This window comes from Crocuta crocuta, unplaced genomic scaffold, assembly GCF_008692635.1.
Source record: "Crocuta crocuta isolate KB4526 unplaced genomic scaffold, BGI_CrCroc_1.0 scaffold36, whole genome shotgun sequence".
In the NCBI taxonomy this organism is placed as follows: Eukaryota; Metazoa; Chordata; class Mammalia; order Carnivora; family Hyaenidae; genus Crocuta; species Crocuta crocuta.
In genome coordinates this window covers 21,804,713-21,817,917 of record NW_027532203.1, presented here as the reverse complement: position 1 = coordinate 21,817,917, position 13,205 = coordinate 21,804,713, and the positions used below count along the sequence as shown (strand labels likewise).

Genomic DNA, 13,205 nt, shown 5'->3' with positions numbered 1-13,205 from the left:
AGAGATGTCAAATGTGTGGTAGACACACACACCACCTTTCCTAGCTGTATTTTTAATGCAGACATTGCTTATCAAGAAGTATACTCTCTCTCATTCAGTCAGAAAGTGGCTTCAGAAATCATCAATACAGCATACCAATAAGCTTTTACTCTTCAATCTAAACTGATGTGTAGGTCATAATATTATTATACCAGTTTCATAGCTGATTAAATGTATTTTTAGTGCAGATATTATCATTTACATATCTTCAGTGCTATTTTAATTTCCTATTGCTATAACAAATTGCCACAAATTTAGTGGCATATAACAACACAGATATACTACTTGATATCTTTAGAGGTCGGAAGTCCTAAAAGCAAGATGGTAGCAGGGTTGTGTTCCTTTGGAGGAGGAGAATCCTTTCATCTTAGAGCATTTAGAGACCACCTGAACTCTTTGGTAGTGGCCTCTTCCTCCATCTTCAAGGCTAGCAGTATAACATTTACAAGTCTGACTTCTGCTTCTATCATCACATCTGTTTTTCTCATTCTGCCTTATTCTAATGTCCCCCATGATTATACTGGGCCCACCAAATAATCAGGAAAATCAGCCCATCTCATAATCTTTAATCGCATCTGCAGAGTCCTCTGTAACATATTGGCATGTTCTAAAGATTACAACATGGACATCTTTGGGAAGGGCATTATTGTTTCTACCACAGATGCTTAACATTTCCCCAAAGCAACTTTTTTTTATATATATTCTTTAAAATATCCTCAATAATAGAAATATAAGTCCTGTAATCAAATGTCTTTCATAAAGAAGTTTGATAATCAAGCTGAGAAAAACTAAAAAATAATGAGGCAGATTTTCTTTGGGAGCTATTAATCTGATTCTGAAAGCATTTAATAAGGAGGTGACCCAGTAATGTAGGAAAGAGCAGTGTTCTTATAACTGTACAGTATCCCAAAATGAACGTTCTGAATGGTGTATTGATGTGAATGTGTGTATTACCAGTCCAAGAATGCCTATGTTTAGGGATGCTGTACTGCTAGCACCTAGCACAGGGCCTGATTCATACATACACACCAAATGATTGAATGGATAAGATAATGGTGTAGACACCAAATATATGTAGAAGTGAGCTGACAAATCAAAATTTTATGAAAATGGAAAATCTCTTAAGGGCCATCCCAAAGTGTTAGGGAAGGCCATGATACCAATATGTAAGTGTATAAATTCTGTCTGAAATATATCCAAAGTACCTTGTCATCTTAAAAAACAGAAAACCGGGATTGCCTCACTTCTGTCGTCTGTTTTACTATTTTAATCAGATTTAACAGTAAGAAAAATATAGTACGTTTTGGAAGGGGGCGGGATAATGAGTGCCGTCCTTGGTGATTTTAATCACTGTTTAGCTGCTTTCCTGTGAGCCCCATCTGCCCTTATCGTCCATCTGCTAGTTGTTAACACTTAGTCAGTCACTTGACAAATGCAAAATCTGAACTGAGAGGAGAGTGGGGGATGCGAGATTATGGTTTCTGATGATTAGATGTTGTGATTCTCACACACACACACACACACACACACACACACACACACACACACACACACACACACACCCTAAGATGCTTCTGTTCAGGCTCAGCTTGAATACCTAAAGCCAGTTTGGTCCAGAAAGATAATGTCACAATGGCTAATGGAGGATGTGCTGAGGCAGATGTTCATAGTTTTGCCAGGCATTCATTTCTTCAAGAATCAACTTAGCTTTACCATAGATGCTGATGATCAAATTACTTAATTGCTTAATCATCAATACAATAAAAAGACAAAATCTGCTCCAGTTTCCCATTGGAATAAAACAAGGTTGTTGGAAATCTTGGACTAATTTATTCAACACCAACATCCATCAACATTCAGAACAAATTCTTTAACAGATGGCTTGAATGTACTTAGGAAAGACTGTAGAAAGGACAAACTCTAGAGTCTTCTAATCAAAAGAGGGCATAGTAACTATACAGGTGGGTCTTTTATTAGAGCCAAGAAAACCAAAGTCCAGCAAGGCCATGGGATTACTGAGGTGCACTTGTAATTCTTATCAAGCACTATTTACACAGTAACCTTTGCGCTGGTAGAGAACATCCTTTCAAGTTACTCTCAACCCTTCTTGCAGCCCATGCTTCTGAGCTCTGGGAATTCTATATTGGTGTTCCCCTGATGCCCCTCTCCACCAGAAGATTTTATACTCCAGTTTGAAAAGTTTAGTAGTGAAATACCTATCAACTTCTGTTAGAACAAAGTCAGTGATGAGATAGTTTCTAGTGGTGGGAGAGGCGTACACAACACATTTTACTGGATGGTTTTAATTATTACAAGTCATTTAGAGTAAACTTTTTTTTTTCATTTAAATCCAACTCATTACCTATTTTTTTAATCTGGAGACACATAGATAAATTTTGTTTCATTTCTATGTGGTAGTCTTTTATTTAAAAAAAAAAAACTTCCTTTAATGTTTATTTTTGAGAGAAAGAACACAAGTGGGGGAAGGGCGGAGAGAGATGGAGATGCAGAATCTGAAGCAGGCTTCAGGCTCTGAGCTGTCAGCACAGAGCCTGACACAGAGCTCAAATTCATGAGATGTGAGATCATGACCTGAGTAGAAGTCAGACATTTAACCAACTAAGCCGCCCAGGTGCCCCTAAGTGGTAGCCTTTTAAATATAAGGACAAGTTACAGTTCATTAGAAGAAAATCCCTACTTTCATATCCACATGTCAACATTTGTGAAAGTTGGAAAAATTATTACATCCAAACATCTTCTCCTTGTATGAAAGTTGACTAGAAAAAGATTAGGAGGCCAGCAGCAACTAATCTCCATACAAGTTCAAGATGCAAGCACAGAAGTGAAAAGTAGTTCATGTGGAAAATATGGATTCAAGATACTTTGTTAATTTGAGCCAAGATTATTATGTGATGTTAAATAACATAAACATAGACTTTTTAACTCGCAATATAGTGTCAAAGTGAAGCAAATTAACTGTTCCACTGAAATCTGCATTGGTGGGATGACATTTAGAGTAGTGTGCTTTGATTGCATGACCACAATGAGGAGAAAAGTTGATAAATAGCTAAGATAAACAAGTGAGAAGGGTATCAAGAAGCCATGTTACATGAATGATAGAATTTGAAATATCAGACTAGAGAGAAAAAAAATTCATATACATAGCAACTGCCTTCAAATGAATGTCGTACTATCAGTTAAAATGAGCTGGACTTAGTTTATATCACTTCAGAAAATATAGCTAAGACCCTCAGTTGAAATGTGCTAGAAAGCAGAATTTGTCTTAGTACAAATAAGAAAGAACTTCTTAAAAACTGCTGCCAACAGTAGAATGTTAAGTGCTTCCACTAAAGACTCAAATGTCTGACATGACAGGGTAGGTGAGAAGATATCTTTTGAAGATGTCCTTTATATTTGACCCCACTTAGATGCTAAAATAAGGAAAAGCCAAGAACCTACCATGTAAAATGCATTAATATATGGCATAGATTTTCTAAAAGGTGAGTACACCCAGTTGCTTTCTTAAAATTATACTTTAGGGGTGCCCAGGTGGCTCAGTGACTTAAGCATCCCACTCTTGATTTTGGCTCAGGTCATGATCTCAGTTTGTGAGTTGGAGCCCTGTAATGGGCTCTGTGCTGGTGGTGTGGAGCCTGCTTGAGATTCTCCCTCTCTCGCTTTCTCTGTGCCCCTCCCTCCACCCTCTGTCAAAATAAACTTTTTAAAAAAGCTAAAATACTTATAATTTAGTTTAGGAGTCAAAATGTAAAAACATGAACACCTATATAATAAGCCTTTTGGAGAATGCGTGTTACCATTTAGAACAGGATAATCACAAAAGGCAGGAAGAGTCCAAAAAATAAAAATTCATGGGAAATACTTGAGGGGAGTAATGAATGGTAAGATAAAGAGAAATGGCAACTATGCAGCAGACAAATGGTGGGAGTGTGAATACCCATGCTATGATCAGGGATAAGTTTGTCCAGGTTATTGTGGTGTTTGTGACTATAATACTGGAAAGATGATTGTCCATAGACTGCGTTATTGCTTAAAAGGCATATTTTGGACTTTGAAATTTATTTTTACACAGTTGGGAACCATTTTGTGCCTTTGCTTGACAGAAGAATGGTGTGATGAAAACGGTACTGAAAGAAAAATGTCTTGATGTGCTTGAGTCAGGAGAATCTGCAAGTGAGACAGACTGTATTCTGGGAGAGAAATAGACAGCATTCTTGGGATGGGGAACATGCTGTAGGTTGCTCCAACCACTTCAGGCATCAACAATTGCTTTGACACTCATTTAGCAACTTGTCTATGTCAAATAATGAGAGTTACCACTTTAGAGCCTTTAGCAACCTAGCAACCACAGAACCATAACAATGTTGTTTATCATCTCCTTGTCCAGCCTAATGATGCATGCGTCTGTTGTTTCTTAGACTAAATTGGAAAAAAATATCTGTTGGAATACAAAGGAATATTAAAAATTTTAAAATAGACCTGGGTATTAGACTTTTAAGTCTGAAAACTTGTTTTCATTACTAATTAGTTTGTGGAATTGTCAGAGAACACATCTTGCCCTTCCACTATATGTAGGGATTTGCCGAATTTTACAAGGCTAGGAATAATATATATGTTAAACATACATATAATTTATTTATGCTCATCATAATTTCTAAGCATAGCTGAATAGGATTTAATTGCAGTTGCTGTGGAATGTCAGAAATGGTCACATAGTTTTCTATCTTAGTAGAATCATAACCTTAACCATAATGTAACTCTTCCTTCCTTGGAAAATGGTTTTTTACTTGTTTAATTTCATATAAATCTTACTACATTTATAACTCCCTGTCATAGATTGGGTGGGGATAGACCTGAAATACAATAAATGATAATTTTTTGGACTTGTGAGCCTATTTTCCTTTATAGGATGTGCTAGCAGTATTAATGCCTGATTAACTACATCCCAATAAGTATTCTGCAGAGTCTAAATTAATTTGGTTGTAATGTTTGTTTAATTACAGCAGTTAACTTAAATTTTATAGTTCTTATTCAAAATGCAAGCTTGTTTGATTTTAATATAAAAAGGAGAGAGAATATTGTGCTACTGACTTCCTTGTAACCATTATGATTATATAGTAAGGCAACTGGTTGATACAATTTCCCAAAAGGTCCAGTGGCCTAACCAAGAATTCCCTGCTACATCGCCCCTTAGGATAAATCAAATGCTGTCATTAATCATTCATGAATTTTTGTTCTTTCCATGGTAATTTAATAATGACTTTGGCTGTTGTCTGTGCCCAACTCTTTACTAGGTGCAAAAAGATCATGAGGATGGAAATGGAACACAACATGAATAAGATAGAGACCTTGACATTAAGTAGCTCACATCAAATGGGTCCCATAGAAACATAAGTTTCCAACTACAGTAGAATGAATTGAGTTACATAACAGACTCAGGTGAAGAGTTAAATGATAATGTAGAGGAAGAATCAACTCATACTTCCTGGGAGAGACTGGAAAACTTCTTAGAGAAGGGTGGGGAGATTTGAGGAAAGAAAATTCCCTTGGAAGACATAATCAAATGGCAGCATTAGGTATATTCAATGAATGGCAAATGGCTCTTTGTAGAGATGGAAATAAAGTTGGGGGTGGGGGTTGGAGAGCAGGGGAGTTTTGCTAAACAGATTTGAGTCCAGCTTGTGGAAGCCTTGACTATCCTGATGCCATGAGTTTGTTTTTTTTTTTTTTTTTGGTTTGGTTGGTTGTTTTTGTTTTAGCTGAAGGAGGAGAAAGATGCCTTTAGAAAGAAAGGAAAGAATCACAGGAGTGGATTTAACTGAGGAACAAAATGCCTGAGAAGGTATAATTTAGTTCTGGATATGAAAACAGAGTAAGGGAGACAGCAAGGGAAAGAGATGAGGTAAAGCTGAACAGAGAAAAGGATGAATTTTTAGGTTAGAATCACAGATTATTAATTTTTAGAAATTTCTTTTTATGTTCTTCAGTAATAGGAAACCCTTTTCTACTAATACCTTAGTCTCTACTAATTGACAGTAGCTGAGGACAAGGCCTTTGAGAATGGACAATTAACTGTGGCAGCAAGGATGGCAGTGAATTGGTGCTGGGGATATTGCAGACAGATGAGAGGGGAACCTGGAAGGAAAATTCAGAGGACCTGAATGACAAAATTTAGGTCTTTGTTTTTGTTGTTGTTCATTTATTTTGAGAGAGAGCATGAGCTTGCACACACGAGTGGGGGAGGAACAGAGAGAGATGGGAGAGAGAATCCTAAGCAGATTCCATGTTTTCATCACCTAGCCTGACTTGGAGCTTGATCTCACAAACTGTGAGATCATCACCTGAGCTGAAATCAAGGAAGAGTCAGATGCTCAACTGACTAAGCCACCCAGGTACCCCAAAATTTATATCTTAAAAACCTTTAAAATATTTTTGTATTAAAAGTTTTTTTTTAATGTTTATTATTTATTTTTGAAAGACTAAGAGACAGAGAATATGTGGGGGAGGAGCAGAGAGAGAGGGAGACACAGAATCCAAAGAGGCTTCAGGCTCTAACCTGTCAGCACAGAGCCCAATGCAGGGCTTGAACTGATGAGGTGGGAGATGATAATCTGAGCCAAGATCATGATCTGAACTTAAGTTGGACACTTAACTGACTGAGCCACCCCGGTNCCCCCCATGTCTGGTTCTATTTTATAAGATACAAAATTGCCTACCAAGTGCTCAGGAAATCTGTTTGCTTATCCTCATAAGTTTCTCTGAAACATAATTGGCCCATTAAGCACCACTGGATGGTAGGAAGCCCTTCAAGAAGGTTAGGGCCTAGAGAGAGAGTTCTCTATGCCCAGCTTGCCTTAAGTGTGATTTTTATTGATACTGGGCCTTTGGGTCTTTAAAGGTTTAAAGGATTGCACTGTGGCTGGGAGGCCATTTCACACATATTTTGGGGGTTTGATGCAACTTGCATTATTACAGAAATGTGAACAAACAGGATAAAGAGATTCCAGGTAACCTCTAAATCTTAATGTGAATCCTCAGGACTTCAAATGAAAGAAGAAAAATCCTCACTAACATTAGATCTTGGACAACATTGAAAGCAAAACAAGTTAGCATGAAATTGGATAAGTGAGATAAATTTTTGAGAGTGTTCTACACTAACTCTAAGATCTGAATTGGCATCCTATTTTTGTCAATTGCAGCCATTTAGTTTTTTTTTGTAAGTAGTTAGAACCAAGTAAGATAATGTTTTTGGAAAAACTTTGTAGACATCAGAGTTGTACATATATGACACATTAGTAGTAGCACCATTTTGTTTGTGAGACACTTAAATATCACGTGCCATGTCTAACACATAAGTACTACAAATTGTTGATCTCAGACTTAAAAACAAACAGAATTCATATTCCATATTTTAAAACTCAAGTTTATTTTTATTATAAAAATAATGCCTGCTTATTATAGAGTTTACTACATAAAAAGTAGACCAAAAAAGTCATGTTTCTGTCACTCAAAGACAACACATTCTGATGTGTTTTTCTTTAGAGAGTTCCTGTGAAAATGTGTAATATGCTTCATAGAGTTGTGATCATCCTTTATACAATGTTGAATTGGACTTTTTCGTTTAACATTAAAACATAAGGATTTTCTTGTGGTATTTTAACCTTAAAGAAAGATCATTTTTAGCAACTTCATAGAATTCTAACCACTGAATATGTCAGTCTCTTCATTAGTCTCATAAAAAAATTCAGGGTCTGTGGTTTCCGCCATTATAACATGCTCTTGTGTTAGCTTATTTTTAGTTCTTATGTTAGGGTATCTGACCTAAAAGGACAAAACTCAGAATGAGGTAGATAATTATAGGAAAGGCATGAAAAATGAGGCTCAGTACAAATACTTTTGTTCTTGTTATCTTTATAGTATAGCAGAATCATTTAGATTGGGGTCCATAAGCTTTGTGAAAGGCCCATGAGTAAACATTTTAGGCATTGTAGGTCATAAAGCCTCTATGATTTCATTTATATGTGGAATTTAAGAAAGAAAAGAACAAGGAAAAAGGCAAACCGAAAACACACTTTGAATTTTTTTTAAAGTTTTATTTATTTCTGAGAGAGAGAGAGAGAGAGAGAGGCAGCATGAGCAGGGGAGGGGCAGAGAGAGAGGGAAACACAGAATCCAAAGCAGGTTCCAGGCTCTGAGCTAGGTGTCAGCACAGAGCCCAACGCAGGGCTCGAACCCATGAACCATGAGATCATGACCTGAGCCGAACTTGGACACTCAACCGAATGAGCCACCCAAGCTCCTCGAAACATACATTGAACTATAGAGAACAAAGGTTACCAGAGGGGAAGTGGGTGGGTGGATGGGTGAAATAGATGGAAGGGGATTGAGCACACTTGTAACGATAAGCCCTGAGGAACACACAGAATTGTCAAATCACTATATTTGTACACCTGAAACTAATACTTTATATTAACTACACTGGAATTAAAAGAAAAAAAAAAAAGCAGCCATAAGCCACGTAGGTGAATAGGTAAAGCTGTGTTCCAATAAGCCTTTATTTGTACGAAGAGAGTGTGTACTGAATCTGGCTGCTGTGAACTGGTCTGTTGGACTCACGTTCCTGATTATGGTTCCAGTTACCTATGTAGCATGACAGCCTCATCAGGCACTTTCCCTAGAAGAGTGAATATTACAGATGAGGGCATCCTTCCCATTTTATTCTATATAACAGATACTTAAACAGTCCTTTTTATATGTCAGGTACCGTTCTAAGTGCTTTAAGTATATTTATTCACTGAAACTTTACTAAAAGTGTGTAATTTTTTCTAATGTTGTCAGGTTTATTCATCTATTAAATTCCTTGAAAATCCATCCTCACCCATTTGAATACTCCAGTGTACTCGTTTCCCCTGGTTTTTCAAAACTAGGCTGCTGTTAAGAGAGGATAGCACAGGTCATTTACATCAACTTGTTTGTTAATAAGCATTGGAGAATAGTATCCCAAGACCTACTTTTCCACTAAGGAGAGATCAGGAACAATCTCTTTGTTTCTAATTCTCATCTATAAAATGGGGGACTTCAATGGTTTTTACCTCTCACTGTAAATCAGAATCACCATGGGGGCTTTTAAAATATCTCTACTTTTTACATGACTTTAGGACTGGGATTTAGGTATGTATGCTTCTCAAGCTTGATAGATTGTCAAGAAGTGGGCCTGGAGGTCCTCAACCTTGTTGCACACTGTAGTCACCTGAGAAGCTTTACTAGCTACTCATATTTCAGTCATATCTCTGGACATTTTTATTTCATTGGTCTGGGATATGGTCTGGGCATCAGTGTTCTTTAAAACTTTTTAGGTGATTCTGCTGAGGAGCCACTGAGTTATGCTGTCACTTTTGTGCAGGGACCATGCTAATCATCCCTGTATCCTTCCAAATTTAGTGTGATTCCAAAGCAAGCACCACTGGGCTGTACCCAAGGTATTCATGTGACTGGTATTTTCAGATGGGTTTAGACAAATGTGAAGACTTTTTTTTTTTTTTTTTTTACTATCACGTAAGAATCTGTAATTTCACATTAACTCGACATGCTCGTGTGGAATATGGCACTTAGATTATGGAAAACTATGGTTATCTTTGGTCTTTTTCAAGTGTTACTTCTGGGTCACAGTATCCAAACTTACCTAAATTATTTGGAGAATGCTGCATAATTGTTTTGGACCTTCATAAAACTACGCTGAAAGATACCTGCAGCATAACAGGACTCATGATTTAACTCACAACCTTCTCATGAAAATCAAAATGTTAATTGTAGCATATTAAATACCTGTATCTTTACAGCAACTGAAGTGATGTCCTGATACCATATTGAGGAGCAGAGTCTGCTGCTGCTTGTTTGAAACTAAATTCAGTTAGATTTGGGTTTGTACATTTGAGGCTTTAAGAGTCAATGATGAATCTATCACAAAACTAATTTATATCCTTCATTGGTGTAATAAAGGCACTCTTCTCTGCTATGAAGGATAGTAAACTGGAGAAAATAAAGTCCCTATCTTTCAGTAATTTATAATCTTGATGATAAAACTTAAATGTGAAACATAAGGCAGCCAGCACTGAGTGCCAGCTGCTCTGAATTCAGAATAGCAATGGTGGTCTGTGCACAAGTGATACTTAGAGATGGCATAGGTAGAACCATGCTGTTGTAGGCAGTGTGGGCCACCTTTATGAGAACACCTGGAGTGCTAAGATGGAAGGTTCCTAGGACACATCAGGCCTACTCCATCGGTGTCTCTGGGCTGTGGCCTCGAATGTGCCCTTTAAAGAGACTCTTCAAGCCTTGCTATGTACACAAAGCTGGAGTACTGTTGATACAGTAGAGACAGAATAAGCTAGGCCTTTTACAAATGGGTTGGGCTTAGGGGATAGTAATTAGTAGTTCACATGTATTGAATGCTGGACATTGTTTCAAATGGTTTAAGTGCATTATCTTCTTTAAACTCCCCCTAAATGAAAAGTACAGGTTAAGCTTACAAGTTACTAAACCCACTTGACAGAAGAGGAAACTGAGGCATAGGAAGGTTGAGCAGGTTGCTCAAAGTCACACAGATAGTAAGTGGCAGAGTCAAGATCTGGGGACAGCTAGTCTCATTCCTGACCCTATACTCCAAACCACTTTTTCTCTAAGCCAGAGAGAAGGAAGGGCACATTAATTCTGACAGACTCATAGATTCATATGAACACATGGATGAATTACATATAAACACAATTTACAAATGGCCTGAAAAGGAGTTACTGAAGTTTTTGTTCAAAGCATGTGAGAATTACAGTATAGTCCCTAGGCATAAAAACAGAGCCCAGCTGACCCTTGGTTGCCACTGAAGGATGAAGGAAACAATGTGGAGAGGCTCTAGTTCAAGGCCCTCATCCCATGTAAAAGTTTCTCAAGGATATAGAAATTAGCAGGATTGCTGCCAAGGATCCTAAGTCTGAGGAATATTTAATGACTATCAATTATTGAGAGGCTGCTACTCCCTGTATAAGCAGCTTTAATCCAGGTACAATGCAATCAAGTCGGTGAAGCCAGACTTTTGCCTCAAACCAGAACAGTTTGATTAGCAGCCCTTCCCTCTCTCATTTGAGGCTGGGATCAGGTAAATTGATGGTCGAGAAAGTGAAGTTTTCTTCAGAGAGTAGAATATATTTTGGAGGTATCTTTAATTTGAACAGGCATTTTTGGGCATCATTGTGGGAAATGGTGAGGGGCTGATGCACTCAGAGCAGGAGCAGAATCTTGAGGGGAAATGGGGCACAGCAGCAACTGGTGGCAGAAGAGATCGTGGGACTGTGGCACCCAGATGAGCCCTGCTTGCTTCCTGTGCTGTGTAGCAACTTACAGCTCTGGCCACAAAAGTCATTTCTGAACAGGCAAATGCACCAAAGGTGAGACAGAACCAATCAGCCTTGACAGTGTAGCAGACACATTAAAACCCTTAACTCCTTGGTTTTCAGAGACCTTTCTTTCTTCTTGGATATTACCATTGATCTTTCAAGTAAACCTTTCTTAACATTGAAGAAAAAAGCTGTTAGAAAGTACATATGAAATATGGAGCACATCAAACAGGAATTAGATAGTTAACATGAGGTGCCATTACTGCCTACTTGAATTTACCTACTCCAGACTCCTCAAAGGTGTTGTCTGTAAGTATCTATTGTTTGAAACTGTATTAGTATTGTAGTATGGTAGGGCCCACAGATGATGGAAGAGAGGATTACCATTGAAAAGGCAGTTTGTTACTTATAGTTTGCAAGAGGAGGGGGCCACATCATATCACATGGGGCCATCCAGGCTATAAGCACTAGGGTGGGTCAGGAGGCAGAGAGAGTCAGGGGAAGGCATGGCTAGAGTCTTCATTGTGGTCTGTGAGGAAAGGAATGGGTGAGAGAAGGTAAACTGATTTAGGATTAACTAAATGAATAATTTCGGCCAACCTTAGAGCCTAGAGCATGTTCCCAGTTGCCTGATACCTGGTCCTGGAGTGTTTAGGGAGGGGGAGTGTTGGTTCTTCAATGTAAAAGCACCAAAGAGGAGGATGCAGATGGGCTAAGGTTGCTTAGTTTGCATATGGAAAGTATATTCCTAGAGCAAGTGTTTACAATAGGAATTAGGCCTGGAGGGTATACTCTCTCCATAGACTGGACTCCACATGTCAAAACATCAGGGAGAAAAAGATGAATACACACATGGTGGGTGTTTTATTTTAGGATCTAATACCAACAGTAGGATTATTAGTTGAGAATGACTGAACTTACAAATGTTCTAATAGAACTTGGCTCTCTGCATGGATTTGAATCAATTTATAGAAAGGACAGTCCTTTATGTGCTGACTTGAGTGACAAAGCATAGCCAACCACCAACTGTCCACATTTCAAGGCAATTGGGCTGCTCTTTCCTCATCTCTTCACATGCAGTATGATCCGAAGAAGCTGGATGAACTCCAGACATCTAATTTCATCCAACTGTATGCTCCAAGCAGTCACTGCTTGAGTTTCTTGATCATAAACATTTATTTCCAATCCTAGAGCACTGATGCAATAAAATGTTTTTTTGCTCAAAATGCATTTTGCTAATTTTAAAGCCTATAGAGTCATCAAGGATGTAAAGCAGCCACTTGAATTTTTGTGAGATAATTTATGGTATTACAAGAGGAAAACTGAATGGCTAGATTATTTTTAAAATGGCAAATCCTTCATTGCCTTGGAACCTATCTTCTGAAACCATCAAGTATCTACTATCTATAGGTTTTATTACCTAATAACCGTAAGAACCATTTCTTTTAGAAATCCTAAGTTGAATTGTATTACAAAAGAAATAACTGTGTATAGAAAATATGGACAAATCAAATAAATCCCAAAGATAATTACTTCTGAAAATTTTGAAATGTATAGTTTCAGATATAAAATATTTTTAGAGAAAACTTAATCACTCCGTAAGTGCTTACTATTTATAACTTAGATATTTCATTTTATAAATTGTGAATATATTTTGATGTCTAAAAATAGTTACTACATGATAATGGCTAATACCCCATTATATTTTTCCACTAGGATTTATTTAAGCAACCCCCTATTTTAGGGTATTTCAGTTATTAA

The 13,205-nt window shown here is 37.5% G+C and overlaps 1 non-coding gene across 1 annotated transcript; it reads right to left on the bottom strand.

Moving 5' to 3' along the window:
- Nucleotides 1–9,416: 9,416 nt before the first annotated feature.
- Nucleotides 9,417–9,518, bottom strand: LOC144242765 (U6 spliceosomal RNA). The gene has a single exon (XR_013338458.1). It is a non-coding gene; the product is annotated as a U6 spliceosomal RNA (small nuclear RNA).
- Between the last annotated feature and the right edge of the window lie 3,687 nt (nucleotides 9,519–13,205).